The following is a 13,324-nucleotide window of genomic DNA, read 5'->3' on the forward strand; positions in this document are numbered from 1 at the left end:
AGGTAGTCAATCCATGATGCATGGTGAAGGAGTAGAGGGTAGAAACAGACTCATGGGTTGATAGAAATAAAGAGTTTTCTTTTGCTATCTTAAGACATTTGAGATACCTGTTATAGATATGAGATGGATATATCAAGTAGGCAGTTAGATCTAGGTATCTGATACTCAGTAGAGAGGTCCAGGCTAGAGATACACATTTACAATATTTGGCACATGGAACAGGATTGGTTAAGATACTACAGACATTTCTAAAGGTGGTAGGTTGTAGTTAGGTTTGTCTGAACCACATCCAGGCATAACCACAAAGCCAGGTTTCTAAGTGAGAATTTATGATGAAGGAGGATTGAGTCTGGCCTGGTTATACAAGACTAAACAAAAGAAAATAGTTGTTCTATTTAAAGCACTATGAAATAATTATGTATATAGCCAATGTTTACAGAGTGTCTACAATGTACCAGGCTCAGTGTTAAGCCTTAAGTATATATGAACTTATTATGTCTTTATGATGACCCTATGGTTAAAGTTTAATTATTATCCAAATTTTACAACTGACACACTAAAATTTAGAGTTATGTATTAGTTTATTTCCATGCTACTGATGAAGACATACCTGAGACAGGGTAATTTATAAATAAAAAGAGGTTTAATGTACTCACAGTTATACATGGCTGGGGAGGCCTCACAATCATGGCAGAAGGTGGAAGGCACATCTTACATGGTGGCAGACAAGATACAATGAAAGCCTAGTGAAAGAGGAAACCTTTTATAAAATCATCAGATCTTGTGAGACTTATTCACTACCATGAGAACAGTATAGGGGAAACTGCCCCCAGGTTTCAATTGTCTTCCACCGGGTCCCTCCTGCAACATGTGGTAATTTTGGGAGCTACAATTCAAGATGAGATTTGGGTAGGGACACAGCCAAACCATATCAAGCTGTCAATACATTGCCTAAATGTAAGCAAAGTTTAGAAAAATAAAGAAGCAGGGTTAGGTCATGATGTCAGAGCTGCTCTGGTTTTCTGAGAATGCCCAGAAAATACATGGGAATGCAAACTGAATTCAACAGTATATTAGAAATATTGATCATGACGAAGTAGGAGTTTTTTTTCTGGGATGCAAGGATGGTTCAACATACGCAAATCATACAATGTGATACACCATATCAACAGAATGAAGGATAAAAACCATATGAACATTTCAATTAATACTAACAAAGTATTTGTAAAACTTTAACATCACTTCATGATAAACACACACACACACACACACACACACACACAAAACTGGGTATAAAAGGAACACACCTAAACATAATAAAAACTATATATGACAAACACACAGGTAGTATCCTACTGAATAGAGAAAAACTGAAAGCCTTTCCTCTAAGATCTGGAACATGACAGGGATGTCCACTGTCATCATTGTTATTCAACATAGTACTGGAAACCCTAGCTACAGCAATCAGTCAAGGGAAAGATATAAAGGATATCTAAATTAGAAAGGAAGCATTCAAATTATCCTTGTTCGTAGATTATATGATTTTATGTTTGAAAAAACATTTATACTTTACAAGAAAACAATTAGAACTGATAAACAGATTCAGTAAAGTTACAGTATATAAAATCAATATACAAAATCCAGTAGCATTTCTACATTCCAACAGTGAGCAACGTGAAAAGGAAATTTAAAAAGTAATCCCACTTACAATAGCTACAGATAAAATACATACCTAGGAATTAACTTAACCTAAGAAATGAAATATTTCTATAATGAAAACTATAAAATGCTGATGAAAGAAATTGAAAAGAATACAAAAAGTTGGAAAGACATTCCATGTTCATAGACGGGAAAAATCAAGGCCAGGTGCGGTGGCTCATGCCTGTAATCCCAGCACTTTTGGAGGCCGAGATGGGTGGATCATGAAGTCAGGAGATCGAGACCATCCTAGCAAACACGGTGAAACCCCGTCTCTACCAAAAATACAAAAAAATTAGCCAGGCGTGGTGGCAGGCGCCTGTAGTCCCAGCTATGTGGGAGACTGAGGCAGGAGAATGGCGTGAACCCAGGAGGCGGAGCTTGCAGTGAGCCGAGATGGCGCCACTGCACTCCAGCCTGGGCGACAGAGCGAGACTCCATCTCAAAAAAAAAAAAAAAATCAATATTGTTAAAATGTCCACACTACTCAAAGCAATCTACAGATTCAATGTAATTCCTAACAATATACCAATGACAGTCTTCATAGAAATAAAATAAAACAATCTTAAAACTTCTTTGGAACCAAAGAAGACCCAGAATAGCCAAAGCTATCCTAAGCAAAGTGAACAAAACTGGAGGAATCACATTGCCTGACTTCAAATTCTACTATAGAGTTATAGTTATCAAAAGAGCATGGTACTGGCATAAAAACAGACACGTAGAGCAATGGAACAGAATAGAGAACCAAGAAACAAACCATACATCTACAGTGAACTCAGGTTCAACAAAGTTGCCAAGAACATACACTGGGGAAAAGACAGTGTCTTCAATAAATGCTGCTGGGAAAACTGGATATCCAAATATAAAAGAATAAAACTGGACCTCTACATTTTGCTGTATACAAAAAATCAAATCAAAATGGATTAAAGACTAAAACTGAGACCTCAAACTAGGAAACTACTACAAGGATACATTGTTGAAAGTCTCCAGGACATTGGTCTGGGCAATGATTTATTGAGTAATGCCCCACAAGCACAGGCAAGCAATGCAAAAATGGACAAATGGGATCACATCAAGTTAAAAAGCTTCTGCACAGCAAAGGATACATTCAACAAAGTGAGGAGACAACCCACAGAATGGGCAAGAATACTTGCAAATTATCCATCTGACAAGCGATTAATAACCAGAATATATAAGGAGCCCAAACAACTCTATAGGAAAAAATCTAATATTCTGATTGAAATATGAGAAAAATATTGGAATGGACAATTTCTCAAAAGAAGAAAAGCAAATGGCACACAAATATATAATAACGTGCTGAACACAAGTATATAATAAGGTGCTCAACATCATTGATCATCAGAGAAATGCAAATAAAAACTACAATGAGATGTTATCACATCTCATTTAAAATAGCTTATATCCAAAAAACAGGCAATAGCAAATGCTGGTGATGTTGTGGATAAAAGGGAACCCTCTTTCATGTTCATGTACATGAAGCCAGTTTCATGTACACTGTTGATGGGAATGGAAATTAGTACAACCAATATGGAGAACAGTTTGAAGTTTCCTCAAAAAACTAAAAATTGAGCTACCATATGATCCAGCAATCCCACTGCTGAGTACATAACCAAAACAAAGGAAATCAATATATAGAAGAGATATCTGCACTCCTGTGTTTGTTGCTGTACTGTTAATAACAGCTAAGATTTGGAAGCAACCTAAGTGTCCATTAACAGATGAAGGGATAAAGAAAATACGGTACACATACAAAATAGAGTATTATTTAGCCATAAAAGAATGTGATGCTGTCATTTGCAACAACATAGATGGAACTGGAGATCATTATGTTAATTGAAATAAGTCAGGTATAGAAAGACAAACATCACATGTTTTCACTTATTTGTGCGTTCTAGAAATCAAAACAATTGAACTCATGGGCATAGAGAGTAGAAGGATGGTTATCAAAGGCTGGGAAGCATAGTGGGGGCCTCGGGAAGAGGTGGGGATAGTTATTGGGTACAAAAAATGTTTAAAAGAATGAAGAAGACCTACTATTGATTGCACAACAGGGTTACTATGGTCAATAACTGAATTATCCCTTTTAAAATAACTCAGAGAGTGTAATGGGATTGTTTGTGACACAAAGGATAAATGCTTGAGGTGACGGATACCATACCGTTTTCCATGATGCAATTATTTCACATTGCATGCCTGTATCAAAACATCTTATGCATCCCATAAATACATACACTTAATATGTGACTACAGAAATTAAAAATTAAAAACATAATAAAAAGTAATAAAAAAACCACTTCTTATCATCGCTCTTCTAAGGGGCAAATAAAATACTCAAATGTAAGGCTAGCAAGACATTTTCAATAAGATAACTGTCCCTGGTAAAGAAAGAGCATAAAGATGACCTTTGGGAAGACTACTGAAATGGTAGGGAGAGGGCATTTTAGATAGAGGGAACAACAGGTGTATATCAAAGCATAGAACATATAAGTCAGTATAGTGCAGTGTGTTTACCAAGCCACAAGTAGTTCAGTGTGGATGGAGTATTTTGTGTGGAGAAAGAGCAATGTGAGGTGGGAGATGTGTTGAAAAATGAAGTAAGAGTGAGTATCAGGGGTCATATAATACCATAAAGGTTCCTATAAATTATGTAAAGAGGTTGGACATTTAATATAACCCCAGAGTTCCACTGAAGGGTTTATACATGGGGGAGAAAGTATCAGCAATGATCAAATGAACATGGTGGTTCATTTAAAGATTGATTTTAAAACGTGGTATTAAGAGATCAGGAAGACCATTTAGGCTGAGTTCTATGACACACTTTCACCATGGCAGGTAATTGCCAGGAGTATAGAAAAGAGCTCAACTGTGCACACCTTGGTATGGACAGTGAATGTCCTATGACAACGACTGTGCCATGGCTCACTGACTGCCAAGTACAACTCTTTGACTAGAGAGATAGCCAGAAATGCACAAGCAAGGGGGCCACTGAGGAAATAAGTCCTGGAGACGCTGCCTACTGACAGTCAGCAAATAGACGATAGCTACACTGGCTACTTCTGGCCTTGTTGTTGGACCTAAAGGGGACCTATCGGGCCCTAACTGGAGATTACCATGGTAGGGAATTTCCCCACTGATGAGCATGTGCACTCCTCCAATAACTCGCCCCAGAGTAGCCTTTTGCTCATTATAATAGTAAAAAAACACACCTCTAGGTGGAGATTTTAAATGCTAATGAGACATGCAGCATGTGTACTAGCATGTAGAACCACAGAGCATGTGTACCGAAGGGGACCACCTAAAAGATGACTGCAAGTAACCTCCCATCATGCCCCTTCATGAATAATCATGTAAAATTATCATATGGAGAGTCCCTCATCACTAGCTGCTGCTGGCTTGTTCTCTTTTTGGAGCAGCCCACTCTGACTCATCTTCCAGAGTGTACGGTCTTTTTAAATAAACAATGCTACTGCTATTTTTCCAGCCAAACCAACCCAGAACTGTTTTCCAGCTGGAGCAGCCTGGTGCTGTTTTTTGTGTCAGCCTGCTCCTCCCTTGGAACATACTTTATCGTCCTTCAATGAACTCTGCTACTTAACTCTTGCTGTGCGTCTCTTGGCTGAATTTTTTTTTTCCAATAAGACAAGAACCTAGGACTCTGCACCCCTGCCAGAAACACAATAAATGACCATGTACTATAGTACAAATGAATAAACAAGGAAGGCAGGGGGAAATAAGGTTTCAGACCATCAAATTTTGGAAAACATAGAAAAAAAGTTATCTTGGAAAGTTAGGATCCATTGAATCTTCTGGTCAGAATCATTTTGCCCTAGTACATGTAAATTTTCACTTGGGACATCAAAGGTCTAGGAATAAAAACTTAAAATCCAATGTATACAGGTTAGAAAATGTTGGCTCCAGATACACTACTAGAGATCATTTAGTCTATCATGTCTTTATAAAAATTTGAAAACTCAGGTTTATAAAGGCAAATTGATTTGTCTAGTGTCACATAGTTAGCTAGCTGCAGATGTGAAAGTAGCAATTTAGGTCTCCTGATGTATAGTTCGATGTACAGCTTGGTATTTTGTTGACCTCATGTTGAAATATTGAAAGACAGAGAATATGATAAATGGCCTCATAAATACTCTACGTCACTGCTTCTTTTAATATGGCAATCTTATTTTGAATTTAGTTTCCTCATTTTCTTTAACATATGTGCAGATGTCTGAGTTCCCATTTATATGGTGGTAGAAGGAGTAGAATACGAAGTTAGAGAAGAGTCCAGAAACTGGATGCTCCATAACAACCTATTAGAAAGCTGAAAAGCTTATCTTCATCAGACACAATTACAGCCTCTAGTTCAGCTCACTATTTATTGAATTCAAATCTTGGAAACTGCCTTAATATGCAATAGTTCATGTCACTGATAGGTTTTGGAGTAGATTTTATTAGCTGCAAACAAGGAATTATCTAAATATGATTTGTTCTTTTCCTAGGTGGTACACTGGGGTAAAATTTCCAGCTTCAATAAAGCATTGCTATCATTTTGTGGCAGTTAATGCCACAAACAAAAATAGACAAGCAGAAATTTTTCCATAAAATGATCAGTCCTTTGGACTATTCATGATATAAGTTGACTGCAGAATCCCTAGAGGAAAAGTGACCCTGGAGAAAAATTACACAGCAAAAACAATCATTTTGATCAACAATTGAAAACATTTTTGTCAATTAAAAATATGCTTTCACTCCTGACTCCTACGTGATGAAATTCTTTATGTCCTTGCATATGTTAACCACTCAGGGGCAACAGCCTTTAGCTGAAATTCCCCATGTATTTCCTATGATGGGCTACTTCCTAGAGCAACTCTTTTTCCCTCCTCCTTTTACTTCCTGTATTCCTCTTTACCTCGTCCAGGGCTGTGGTAGGACAGGACTGTGGTGGAAAAATTGATTATGAAAAGGAGAATGTAATCAATTGCTGCAGATTCCACTTTCTAGTTCGAAATCAGATATAATCTCAACTCTAAATCTTTACTACACTCTCCTTTCCCTCATCTCTTAATCAGCATATACACTAAACTCCAGTCATGCTATTTACCCCAGACCCCAGACTCCTTTGAAAAAATATCCCCAAATAATCAAGTCCAGATTAAATAATAATAATATTATAAAGATAGTTATGATTTATGAGGAGTCCAGTATGTATTTGGTTCTATTAAGAGCTTTCTAATATATTACCTGATGTAATCCTCATAATGATAATCTGAGATAGATACTATCTTTATTTAATTGTTATGATTGATTCATGTGTATTAGTTTCCTGTGCCTGCTATAAAATATCACCACGAACTTGGTGGCTTAAAACAACAAAAATGTATTATCTCACAGTTCTGAAGGCCAGAAATCTGAAATCAGTATTACTAGAGTGAAATCAAAGTGTTGTCAGGGCCACACTCCCTTAAGAAGAGTTAATGGAAAATTGCTTTCTTGTCTCTTCAGCTTCTGGTTGCTGCCAGTATTCCTTGGCTTGTGGGCACATTATTCCAATCTTGGCCTTTATGGTGACTTTTCCTTCTCTTCTTCTCTCTGTCATAAAATAGTTCTCTCTTACATAAGAATGCACGTGGCTACATTTAGGGCCTACCTGGATAATACAGAACGACCTTTCCATCTCAAGATCCTTTGCTTAATCATATCTGCAAAGTCACAGTTATTGAAAGAGAAGCAGGTGGGAGAGTTCCTGGGGTCAACTGAACACTAGAGAAGAGAGGCATAAACTTGGAACTGGATGACTCAAAAAAGAGGAAGTTTTCACCCTCCCCAACCCTTATATGAAAACCTCTATAATTATTTTTATACCTGCTCCCAGCTTTCACCCTGCTGAAGCCTATACTTTAGGACATGTAAAAATGTCTCAGTAGTTTATATCTAGTGATTTCCACACATCCACCACTTTGTTACAGAATGATTTTTGTTAGTTACTGTTATAGGTTGAATAGTACACCTACCTCCAAATAATCTGTATTGAAGTCTTAACTTCCAGTACCTCAAAATGTGACTTTATTCGGAAATAGTTTTATCACAGATGCAATTAGTTAAGACTTTCCTACATCAGCTACATTTGACCTATTCAATCTCCCACTGGAGATTGAATCTGGAAATATCCAGATTGCTTCAAAATCTCCACTAACAAGTACAATGATGGATAGCCTTGCATAATGTAGTAGTCCATTCTTACACTGCTAATAAAGACATACCTGAGACTGTGTAATGTACAAAGAATAAGAAGTTTAATGGATGCACAGTTCCACATGGCTGGGGAGGCCTCACAATCATGGTGGAAGGCAAAGGAGGAGCAAAGGCATGTCTTACATGGCAGCAGGCGAGAGAGTTTGTACAGGGGAACTCCCATTTATAAAACTATCAGATGTCATGAGACTTATTCACTACCACAAGAACGATATGGGGGAAAATGCCTCTATGATTCAATTATCTCCACCTGGCCCCACCCTTCACACATGGGGATTATTACAATTCAAGGTGAGATGTGGGTGGGGACACAGACAAACCATTTCATTCCACCCCGGCCACTCCCAAATCTCATGCCCTCACATTTCAAAACCAAGCATGCCTTCCCAACAGTCCCCCAAAGTCTTAACTCATTTCTGCATTAACTCAAAAGTCTACAGTCCAAAGTTTTACCCAAGACAAGGCAAGTCCCTTCTGCCTATGAGCCTGTAAAATCAAAAGCAAGTTAGTTACTTCCTACATACAATGGGGGTATAGGCATTGGGTAAATTCACCCATTCCAAATGGAAGAAAATGGCAAAAACAAAGGGGATACAGGCCCCATGCAAGTCCAAAATCCAGCAGCGCAGTCAAATGTTAAATCTCAGAAATGATCTCCTTTGACTCCATGTCTCATATCCAGATCATGCTGTTGCAAGAAGTCAGCTCCCATGGCTTTGAGCAGCTCTGCTCTTGTGGCTTTGCAGGTTACAGTCTGCCTCCTGGCTGCTTTCATGGGCTTATGTACAGCATCTATGACTTTTCTAGGTGCACAGTACAAGCTGTTCGTGGATCTACCATTCTGAGGTCTGGAGGATGGTGGCCCTCTTCCCACAGTTCCACTAGGTAGTTCTTCAGTGAAGACTCTGTGTGGGGGCTCCAACCCCACATTTCCCTTCCTCACTGCCCTACCAGTGGTTCTCCATGAGGGTTCCACCCCTGCAGCAGACTTCTGCCTGGACATTGAGGAGTTTTCATACATCCTCTGCAATCTAAGCAGAGGTTCCCAAACCTCAATTCTTGATTTCTGCACACCCCAGGCCCAACACCACAAGGAATCTGCGAAGGCTTGGGGCTTGCACCCTCTGAAGCAATGGCCTAAGCTGTATGATGGCCTCTTTTAGCCACAGCTAGAGCAGCTTAGATGCAGGGCACCAAGTCCCAAGGCTGCACACAGCTAGGGGGGCCCTGGACCCAATCCAGAAAACCATTTTTCCCTCTTAGGCCTTTGGGCCTGTGATGGCAGAGGCTGCCATGAAAGTCTTGGACATGCCCTGGAAAAATGCTCCCCCTTGTCTTGGTGATTAATATTCAGCTCCTTGTTACTTATGCAGATTTCTGCAGCTGGCTTGATTTTCTCCTCAGAAAATGGGTTTTTCTTTCTATCTCATCCTCAGGCTGCAAATTTTTCAAACTTTTATGCTCTGCTTCCTCTTGAACGCTTTACTGCTTAGAAATTTCTTCCCCCAGATACCCTAAATCATCTCTCTCAAGTTCAAAGTTCCACAGATCTCTAGGGCAGGGGCAAAATGTCACCAGTCTCTTTGTACAGGAAGAGTAATCTTTACTCCAGTTACCAACAAGTTCCTCATCTCCATCTCAGACCAACTCAGCCTGGACTTCGTTGTCCATATTACTATCAGCATTTTGGTCAAAACCATTCAACAATTCTCTAGGAAGTTCCAAACTTTCCCATATCTCCCTGTCTTCTAAGCCATCTAAACTGTTCCAACCTCTGCCTGTTACCCAGTTCCAAAGTCACTTCCCCATTTTCCGGTATCTTTACAACAGCACCCCACTACTCTTTAGCAATTTATTGTATTAGTCCATTCTCATACTGCTAATAAAGACATACCCAAGACTGGGTAATTTATAAAGAAAAAGAGGTTTAATGGACTCACAGTTCCACATGGCTGTAGAGGCCTCACAATCATGGTGGAAGGCACAGGAGGAGCAAAGGCACATCTTACATGGCGGCAGGAAAAAGAGCTTGTGCAGGCAAACTCCCATTTATAAAACCATCAGATCTTGTGGGAATTGTTCACTACCATGAGAACAGTATGAGGGAAACCACCCCCATGATTCAATTATCTCCACCTGGGCCCACCCTCGACACATGGGGATTATTACAATTCAAGGTGAGATTTAGGTGGAGACACAGCCAAACCATATCACGTAAGTTCTTTGAAGATCCTGTCTGGGAAATAATTTGGGGTGCTGTATTGTTCTCCAGAATGACAATAATTTAACTTTTCATCAGCAGTGCCTGAAGGCTTCTATATTTACATATTTCTGCCAATAATTGGCATTATACTGCTATCTGATTTTAACCAGGTTAATAGGTAAAGCAATGTGTCTGCAATTTTGTGTTCTCTGCTTACTACAGAGATTTTTTTTAATTCTGAGATTTTGATTAAGATAGAAATGTATAGATTGAGGTTTGATTAGTCAATATTGTCCCATACCACAAAGTCTTCAAGATATGAAAACTGAGACAAGGATATTGGTTTTGAAAATTAACAGGACATTATAATAAGTAATTTCAATTGTGTAGTGAGAAATTAATCCAACTTTCAATATTGAATGCTGAAAAAAACTTAGCTAGTAAGATTCTTAAAAGTTACATAATAAAGGTATAGTAGCCTCAGATAAATGACATAGTCACATAATTTTCAATGATGAGAATGCCCACGTGCAGTACAAATAAAGGAAAATACACATCTTAAAAGGATCAAAATTTATCAGTGTTTAATGTGTTAAGAGGGAGAAAATGGACACAAAATACAATCTTAGAAAAGGTAGGAAAAATAAAGGGAAAATATGAGGAGAAATGAAAGTGCTAATTGGTGGAAACACCTTGCTATTTGGATAGGTCAGTCAACGACAAAGCCCTAACAGCTGGTAACCATTTGAAATAAAATAGGCATTGCTTATTAGGATAAATACTGTGAATTAGATGCATTGAATTCATTTTCAGCCTGGATCCAAAGCTTTAGAAAATATTAAATTTATATTCCAAAATTATATCTGAATAAAATCAAAGCATTATATCAAGTGGACAAATAAATTGTTTTAATGTGTCTAATATTTGTATTAGCAGACTCACCACTGAAACTCTCCAATATGTAGTCTGGCCTTTTCTGGTCAAGGTCATGTGGAAGGCAGAAAAACATCATTAGTACAACCAAATAAGTTTTTGCCATTTCTATGTCATTTAGATCTTCTCAATGATAAATTCCTATAGATCCTTGAGAGTCTTACACAATATTTGTAAGAAAGGGTGTGGCACTGTCTACTGAAATGAACATTCCCCATTTTAAGTACTCTTGAATTCAGTTAGATTTTTAATAAACATTTTGTGATCATTTTCTAAAACATAAACATTACCAGTTTTACAGATATCATAACTAGTAAGTCATATTATTCACTGTTCTAAACTTTACATTTCAGTGTAAATATCATGAGAGTGAAAATGAATGTCTTCTAGGAAAAAATTCAGGGCTTCTCATTGTACTCCTTTTCTTAAACTTGCTTTTAAACTAAGTTTAATATTACGAATGGAATAAAATACTAATAGGCTGGTTTAGTTTATAAAGTCTATATTCCAGCTCCAAAATCAACATTGGTTAATGATAGAAGACTTGGAAATTATTAATTGCAGCATGACTATTTCAGGTAGCACAATCAGTTTTCCAAGATTCCTTTTCATCATTATCAAAAGTCTGTGCATAGGTTTCTTACATAGAATCACAAAAAAATTTAGACTGGCTAACATTGCTCCAAAACCATCTGTAGGACATGCTAATTGGATATCTTCATGTGTCTGTTCTAACTGCACAGAAAAATTTTTAAAAATTGAGATTATTTTAAAGAACTATATTTTTAGTCGCCTGGATTAATCATTCTAAGACTACTTGGCTTAACTATTGCATTTATATAAATAAAATATTGTTTCTTACATCTCAATGACTATAATTTTTATTTACAGAATCTCTAATTGTATTTTTGACAACCATCTGTTTTTGTCTCCCTTCTGCCAGCTTTTATTTAATAATTTCTTACTAGTTTATACAAACTTTTTCTTTACCTTACCTCTTTGAAGATCAAACATTTTGAATATAAGGTCACTGTTAGATGGCCATGTAATCTTCAGTTTCTTTTAAGTGAATATATTTCCCAGTTGTTGATACATCTGTTGTCCTTCATTGTGGTAATTTTTCTTACATGCTTTGTAATTTTTGTTTGCAGGCTGATCTAGACTGTGATTGATTTTGTTTCCTGTTCCACCCTCAGTCTCTACTCACCCCACTGCCACCACCACTAACAACCTCATATGTCTATATTTAGCAACTTTGTGGGAGTTGCAACCTAGTTCTCAGTCTGGAATGCAGGTTCAACACTCCTTACTACAATTATGATGGTGTATCAGAGCTTTGTATAAGACATTGCACCAAGTAGCAGCGAGTTGTTGCTTTTCTCAACCCTTTCTTATGGGAAATGGGCAATCTCACCCATTTGTTTCAAGCAGAGAAATCGAATTACAAACAGACAATGGTCAGACCATATATGACAATAGAATTCTGACGCACAGCCACTGCAGCAATCATCCTGAGAAGCCACACCACCAACTCTTTAGCAATTGGCCCCAAACAGAATGGACTTGGTCAATGACTGCCCACTTCTCCAATTTTTGTCCCTACTGCTTGCTCAGGACCAGGAAAGCCAAGCCTGCCTCCACCAACTGATCATATGGGATACTCCACTTCTAGATAGTCTGCTTCTGGCTTCCCATATGCCAACAACCTCCAATCAGAGCCTCCTGAAACCTTCTCCTTCATTCACTCTAAAACTTTCTCACTGCTTTGCCTGCTTCTGAATCTCTGCCAAACACAAATGATGGTGGCTAACTCCTTTGCAAAGCAAGCTCTGAATAAATATCCTTTGCTTATTCTCATTTGTGTGGTCTTTATTTATTTCTACAAAGCAGTGGATCTTTGTTTCTCCACATCAAATGGAACACTTTTAATTTAATTACTCTTACACTAAGGGAACACAAATTCTGTACATCCCAGCTTGTTTCAAGATTCTGATGCTTGATTTCAGCTTCATTTCGGAGAGACATGTATCATATTTCTGAGCAGAGCCTCTTTTTTTAAAATTTTATCTAACATAGCTTTGTGTCTGAAATAGAGGACTTCAAAACATGAACATGTGATGTCATGTTAAATATAAGTTTCACCTTTTTCTCCATAACATTTTTTGCATCTGACTGTGATAAGCAATAGGCAGATAGTTCCCGTTTGTATGACGGACACAC

The sequence above is a fragment of the Gorilla gorilla genome, chromosome X (assembly GCF_029281585.2).
Source record: "Gorilla gorilla gorilla isolate KB3781 chromosome X, NHGRI_mGorGor1-v2.1_pri, whole genome shotgun sequence".
NCBI classification, from domain to species: domain Eukaryota; kingdom Metazoa; phylum Chordata; class Mammalia; order Primates; family Hominidae; genus Gorilla; species Gorilla gorilla.